The 7675-nt window shown below is 35.6% G+C and overlaps 1 long non-coding RNA gene across 5 annotated transcripts in view; it reads left to right on the plus strand.

Annotated features, from left to right (window-relative positions):
* Positions 1-6717, plus strand: part of LOC144283589 (uncharacterized) — a 245695-nt gene extending 238978 nt beyond the window's left edge. For all 5 annotated transcript variants that reach the window (XR_013352136.1, XR_013352141.1, XR_013352135.1 and 2 more), the window contains one exon: positions 6371-6717. This is a non-coding gene — a long non-coding RNA (uncharacterized LOC144283589). The remainder of the gene's footprint in view (positions 1-6370) is intronic.
* The last annotated feature ends 958 nt before the right edge of the window (positions 6718-7675 follow it).

The following is a 7675-nucleotide window of genomic DNA, read 5'->3' on the forward strand; positions in this document are numbered from 1 at the left end:
TAGAACTGGATAAAGAAATAAAAGAATTCACAGTTATAGTCCATGATTTCAATTTCTGTCTCCTAATAAATGACAAAAGGACAGAAAGAAAATAAATAAGAATATAGAAGGCCTGAAAAATACTATCGACCATAGCGTCAGAATGTGAAATGCTTGGCAATAATTCTGAAAATGATGTGCAAGGCATGCAAACTGAAGAACTAGAATCATGGAAGAGAGAAATTAGACAGTAAATAGAGGGATATACCATATTCATAGGTTGGAAGACTCAGATTGCTGAGATGCTAATTCTCTCCAGTCGAGCTATAGATTCAACACAATTCCAATTAAAATCCCAGCAAATGTTTTTAGTAGAAATTTACAAGCTGATTTTAAAATTCATACGGAAAAGGATGCAGAAAGTCTCAATATTTTGTAAAGGGAACAAATCTGGACTCCTATCCAGAATATAATGAATTCTCATAACTCAGTAAGTAAACATGCTGCAATAAAAAATGGGAAAAACATTTAAAGGGGCACTTAACACAAGAAAATATAAGAATGACAAGCACAGGAAAAAATGTCCAGTGTTGTAATAATTAGGGGAATGCCATTAAAGCCACAAGGAGATACTGCTGCATACCCATTAGATGACTAACCATAACAAATGCTGATGAAGATATGAAGAATTAGAACTTTCATACGCTTCCTACTATGAATGTAGGATTGTACAACTAAATCATGGAACAGTTAGCATTTAAACATACACCTATTATGTGGTCTTGCCTTCTATTTCTAAGTATTTACCAAGAGTAAGTAAAAACATATGCTCATACGAAGATTTGAACATGAAGAGTTCCTGGTTGGTGCAGTTGGTTGAGCTCCAGACTCTTGGTTTCAGCTCAAGTTGACCCCAGGGTTCTGAGACCGAGCCCTGTGCTGGGCTACACATTCAACGCAAAGTCTACTGGAGATTTTCTCTCCCTCTGCCCACTCACCTGCTCTCTCACTCTCTCTCTCTCTCTCAAGTAAATAAATAAATACATAAATACATAAATCTTAAACTTTCAACATGAATGTTCATGACAAATTTTTTGCAATACCTAAAAATTAGATATGAAGGATTAACTGGTGAATAAATTCACAAATTGATACATTAGAACAATACTCAAATGCAAAAGAATGGTCTGTTGATACATACAACAACATGAATGAAAGTCAAAATACTCATGCTGAGTAGAATAAGCCAAACTAAAAAAAATAGTACATACTATATGATTATATTGATATAAAAATTTAGAAAATGCAAACTAATCTATAATGATAAAAAGTGCATCAATGCATGAATGGAGCTAGAGTGTATTATGCTAAGTGAAATAAGCCAGAGAAAGACAAATACCATATTATCTTACTCAGATGAATATTTGGGAAGGGATCAAAGAAAAAGAAAAGAGAGGGGCACCTGGGTGGCTCAGTCAGTTAAGCATTTGCCTTCAGCTCAGGTCACGATCCCAGGGTCCTGTGATCAGCCCATGGGCTCTATGCTCAGTGGGGAGTCTACATCTCCCTCTGCCTCTCTCCCTGGCTTCTGCTCTCTCTCACTCACTCTCTCTCTCTCTCTCCCAAATAAATAAATGAAATCTTAAAAAAGAGAGAGAGAGAGAGAGAGGGAGGGAAACAAGCCACAGATGACTCTTAATGATAGAGAACAAACTGAGAGTTGATAGAAGGAGGTGGAGGGGGATGGGCTAGGTGAGTGATGGGTATTAAAAAGAGTGATGAGCACTGGATGTTGTATGTAAGTGATGAATCACTGAGTTGTACTCCAGAAAGCAATATTGCACTGCATGTTAACTAATTTAATAGCTAATTTAAATAAATAAAAATTTAGATAAAAAACAAACAAACAAAATGATGTATTACCTAATGGCCATCGAACTAGACCATAGGGGAGTTCAAACGGGTATGGCAATGTGTGGTAGGTGTTAAAGGGCCTATATTTAGGATGCATACTGCTTGGCGTGTTTGTTACTTGCTCTCTGTATAAATTTGGAAGATTCTTAAACCTCCCTGCATTGTAATTTCTTGATCTCTAAAATGGGAATAATAATTATCTCTAGTTCAAAGGGTTGTGAGGAGTAAATGAGTTGATCGATATAGAATATATATGCCATGCAGTAACATGTTTGAATAAACACAACAGACGTTTGCAATTATTAAAAAAAAAAAAAAAGTACATCAATGCATAGGAAGGGATCCAGACAGCGAGAGGAGGAGGGGGGAGGAAGTAAACTAATTATAAAGGTACATGAAGAACCTATGAGGAGTGATAGCTATCTATTTGGAATTTGGTGATGATTTCACTGGTGTGTCCATAACACCAATGTTTTTCATTCTATTTAATTATACTCCCAAGTAATTGAAGAAAAGAAAAGAACAATGGGATGACTGATTAGTTAACTCTTGAGTCCTAGAAGATTTTTACTGCTATATTACAAAAGGATGATCATTACATTTTATAGACATGTGATATTAATTTTAGCTACTGTCTTGTTTGATAACATATATATTTGTTCCATTCTTTAAGAACATGTACCTCTATTCTATCTTGATTGTTTCTAATTTACCAGACTTTTACCTTATGTGAAGGGAATCCTCTGACCCTTTTGTCTCGTCATGTCCCAAATTTCATCTCATTTATTTAGTTTGCACAGGCTTTATTACATTTTGATTTTCCTGCATTAAGCTGGAAGAAAATATTTTGTTCAATGAATAGCTTTAGTACAAGTGAAAGTGATAAAAAATGTTCTCTAAATAATTTCTGAGAGAGGTCATTGTGACCAGAGGATGATTGTATTCTCAATGATTATTCAGCCTGCACCATGTGGCATTAGCCATATACTAGAAGGAAGCAGATTGTTTCTGCTTGCTTCTTGACATTGGAATGGTCTGACATTTGACATCTTGCCATTTAATTGTCAAAAAAATTCTCAGCTGGAAAATTTGTCTTTTAACATTTTATTGACCCTCTGAGACCTGAAGTTAAATATAATGATTTATTTTCTGATTTTGCTTCTTTCTGTTCAAACTGGTTCTGTCTCTCCTGGAGAAACATTAGCATTTCTTCTATTTTTTTTTTCTTTAAATATGTACCAGGTAAATATAATTTTATTTTTTAACAAGTGTAGTAGAGATGTCAGTTGAAATTATTATGAATAATGAATTTGTATATGACTCTAAAAGCCAGAGTGTGTTATAGGAAAGAAAAGGACTTTATAATTGGCCTTTAATTTCAAAATATTATCAAAACTATTTTTACTATCACTACATTGAGTGAATATTTGAGGAGTTTGAATATTATTTTGAACATAGAATTCTTTGTTTAAAAAGATTTTATTTTATTCATGATAGACATAGAAAGAGAGGGGAAGAGGCAGAGACACAGGCAGAGGGAGAAGCAGGCTCCATGCAGGGAGCCTGACGTGGGACTCGATCCCAGGGCTCTAGAATCATGCCCTGGGCCAAAGGCAGGCACTAAACTGCTGGGCCACCCAGGGATCCCCAAATTCTTTTTTTTTTTTTTTTGAACGTAGAATTCTTCAACAGAAAAAAAAATCCTACAGGTAAGTCTATATGTATGTTGAAATTTATCCTTTTCATAATATTTTGGGTAGCTACTATTAAAAGTCTATTCTGTGCAAGTCAACTAGTCTAAGCTCATTTAATCCTTACAAGATTCTTGAATAGAAACTCATTTCAAAGTAGGGTGGAAAGTAAGAAAACTTCTTGGTCAAGTTGCTTCATAGGTTCACAAAATATAAACATAAGTTGTAGAATTAATAACTTTCATACAAAGCATTTCAATAATATATTCCAATAAGTTATGACTTGATCCATCAATTCCACTTCTGGGTATTTATCCAAAGGGAATAAAAATCATTGATTTGAAAAGACAGCTGCATTTCCGTGTTCATTATGGCATTATTTACAACAGCTGAGACATGAACACAATGTAAGTGTCCCATCGATGGATGAACGGATAAAGAAAACATGATTTTATATATACACACATATAGATGACATATATATAATATATACATGATATCTACATGATATATAATATATATAAACATGATATATACGTGATCATAATATATGTGTGTGTATAATATTTATTATTAACTTATATGAAATTTTAAGACCTCACTCTAAAAACTTCTTATAACCAATACTACTTGTTCTAATCCCCTTCCAGCTTGGAATTAATTAAACCTTCAAGGTTACTTGGAAATCACATGTAGATGATGGATGACCATGCATTGTCTCAATAACTGCATTGAATGGGACAACACCACGAACCCTGAAGTACACCTAGTACTGTGATGAGAAGAAATGAACTTCTTCTTTTTTTTTTTTTTTTTTAAGAAATGAACTTCTATTCTATCTGACCCACTATATATTTTTCAATCTATTTCGAGTAGCAGTTATCCTATCACACAAAGCCAGCACAGTAATTGACAAAAAAAAAATTGTCCTAACTAAATATTTTAGAGTGAATAAAAACCTATTTTACTCCAGGAGACACCATTATACATGAAAATTAAAATCCATGGACATTCCTACTTATAGTTATGAATATAAGAAGAGTGACATATTTGGTAGTATTCCTTAAAATTGTTCTAAAATTTCTAAGAAATGTCATTAAGGAAAAAAAAGTTAAATATGTAGTTACTGGAAAGAAAAAATAACATAGGTGCATGATATTATAACTTAGAAAACACAATGGAAGAAAAATAATAAAAATAAACGGTTTAACTTTTAAAAATAAATAATAAAATGATAGTTCCACAAATATTACATCTAATCAGAACAGTATTTGCACTAAGAAATAAAAATGTTAAACACTTAAGTATAAGCTTTAATAAGAATATATCTTGAAAGTTTTGGAAAATCGTATCTAGGGCATATTTTAATATGTATCATAATTTTATCAAATCATATATTAAAAGATAATTGAAAAAAAACCCTAAAGAACCCAAACTGTAATGAAGTCAGAGATGCATCGAATTCCTATATGAGAGGACTGATCACTATAATAATGCTTATTTTCCACAAATCAATTTTTAAAGTAAATGCAGTTGGTGTCAAGTCAGCCTGCATAACAATTTTGAGTATCAAGGTGACGTAAAAAATAAAATGGAATAACGTATAAGTAAGATGGAGAACCTAATGGAGCTTCTAATTTAGTAGAAAGCAACGTATTTATTTCTCTACTTTGTGTAAAAAAAAAAAAACCATGAAAATTCTTATATGGGTATTTAAAATTACTTATTACTCTGCAGTAAAGCTCCTGACAACCAAAGCAGCAGCACTTATGTAGAGACACATACAGGTGCACACGGTCTGGGATATGACATGAAAGAATGAAGTGTATAGGGACATGTTGCGGAAAGGAAGCTGAGAGTTACTTTCCACAGAGATATTAAGTAGAATGCATCTATTTTATCCTAAAAAGCACTCAAGGTCTGGCTTTGTAAAGATGTTTAAGTCTGCCCTTTGAGAGTTTTGCAGTGATGAGGAATGCCTTGGCTATAAAGAAAACTAGAGGAAGTAAAATGCCAAGTCATTTAATCTGATTGATATTAAATAATTCATCAAGAATTTGTGTTAAGGTAGGTATTACTTTCCCAAAACTTTAAAGATGAGTTAATTTGTAAACCTATATTTAAAACCCTAGAGTTTGGGCAGCCCAAGTGGCTCAGCAGTTTAGCACTACCTTTGGCCCAAGGTGTGATCCCGGGGTCCTGGGATCGAGTCCCACGTCGGGCTCCCTTCATGGAGACTGCTTCTCCCTCTGCCTGTGTCTCTGTCTCTGTCTCTGTCTCTCTCTCTCGTAAATAAATAAAATCTTAAAAAATAATAATAATAAAAATCCTAGTATTTACATTAAAAGAATCATTCACATTTCCCAGGATGTCCAACTGCAGTCCTAGTAGGTAAAAGAACAAGTGAACGTCTGGTTGTAAGGTGGAACGGGAGAAAGGGGGAAGAGTCTGCTAAATGAGCTATAGCTCTATCCACTCTGAGAAGAAATAAAAAGGAGCACTATTCTTTGATTCCTGGTAAGATATGTTAATAACCCAATAACTGGTATAGCTCAGAAAACTACTGAAAAAGACTGATGCTAAAAGTGCAAATCAGCCCTACAGGACCCTTTTGGAACCATTTCTTGGTCTTGGTGAGGGTTTATGGGTGTGTATGTGGCCCCATTTGCAATCCCAGGATCTTGCCAACGGAGCAGCTATAAAAGATAGCATCAGGCAAGAGAAAAAAATGTTCCTTGTATCCCATGTAAAGGTTTTAAAACGGTTCTTCCTGTGTCACCCCACAGATGGAGAAATTGCACAGGTAAACTCTACTGAGCCATTCAGTAAATTCTACTGAACCACTCTAATTACCATTTAATGATGACTCTTACAACCGAATTCAACCAAGATGAGCAATACCATCTGCATGATAGCTGGAGAGAAATTTTGGTTGTGGATCCATTTCCTTTATTTGCTGGAATAAAAACCCTTTCGTTGAGAGGACTCCACTAAAGATTCAGTCTGGAGCACTTCCAATAATCATACTTTCCTGGGCACCCTGATTTTTTTTTTTTTCTGTATAACATTTACTATTTTCTGTTCTCTGTGTCATTTCTTATGGATGCATTCACAGTCACTTTCTTATATGAAATAAAAGTTGGTGTAATAAAACAGATCTCAGAGAGTCATTTTTAACATGTGGCTGTTTTAGATATGGTCCTGGCTGCTTTGAAGCTCTTGGATGGAGTCCCCATCCTGAATTCTCTTAGCGTCAATCCCCCCCGTTGACAGAATGAGAGCTGCCCACCTCTCACGGTGCTGTTGGAAGGGCCTATTGGAATGCCTGTTAGGAAGTCGCTTGGTTAATCAGAACATGCTGCATGAGTACAAGTAAGGAGTGATACACTGGGTGGTGAGTTTGTCCATGTGACCTTGAGCCTGTGCCTCTCGGTGGTCCCCCCGCTGCTTGTGTTCATCCACCCATTGGCCTCTGGAGTCTCCTGCCTGGGGCGGCCTATTATTGTTGCAGGCTCTGTTTCTTCTCTCATCAGCTTTGAGACACTTGGCTCCAAGTGGCAATTGCCTGCTCCAGTGGTCTGCCAAAAGATGCCATTTCCCAGCACTTGGTGTCTAAGCAGGCCTGTTTGAAACTCTCCCACAGCAAATCTTAAGAATGCTGCATCAATCTTCCCTGCCGATGGTGGTTGCACTTCAGTCCAGTGCACAGGAGCAAGGGGGTATCTTGCTGGCACGGGATCCGCATACATGTCCTGCCTGGGGGATCTGTGCTGCAGCCCATGGAGCTGCAATATGGTTGAACTGAATTCCTTCTAAGAAACCATCCTGGCCCATCTTGGCAGGTTCATAATGCCAAGCTTGGCACATGGCTCGTGCTAATTTATGTGCTTCTTACAGGCTCATGAAGCCTAGTAAAGTGTCGATCTCACTGTGGATACTTTAATTGCTAATTTATATAACACAATGGTAAATATCAGATTGTAGAAGATTTTTATCTTGAATTTAGAGATGATAAAAGTAACTGACATTTATTGAGCACTTGTTATGTGAGGTATTTTAAAGCACATTATATGTCGTAGGTTATCTTTGTT

The sequence above is a fragment of the Canis aureus genome, chromosome 14, assembly GCF_053574225.1.
Source record: "Canis aureus isolate CA01 chromosome 14, VMU_Caureus_v.1.0, whole genome shotgun sequence".
NCBI lineage: Eukaryota > Metazoa > Chordata > Mammalia > Carnivora > Canidae > Canis > Canis aureus.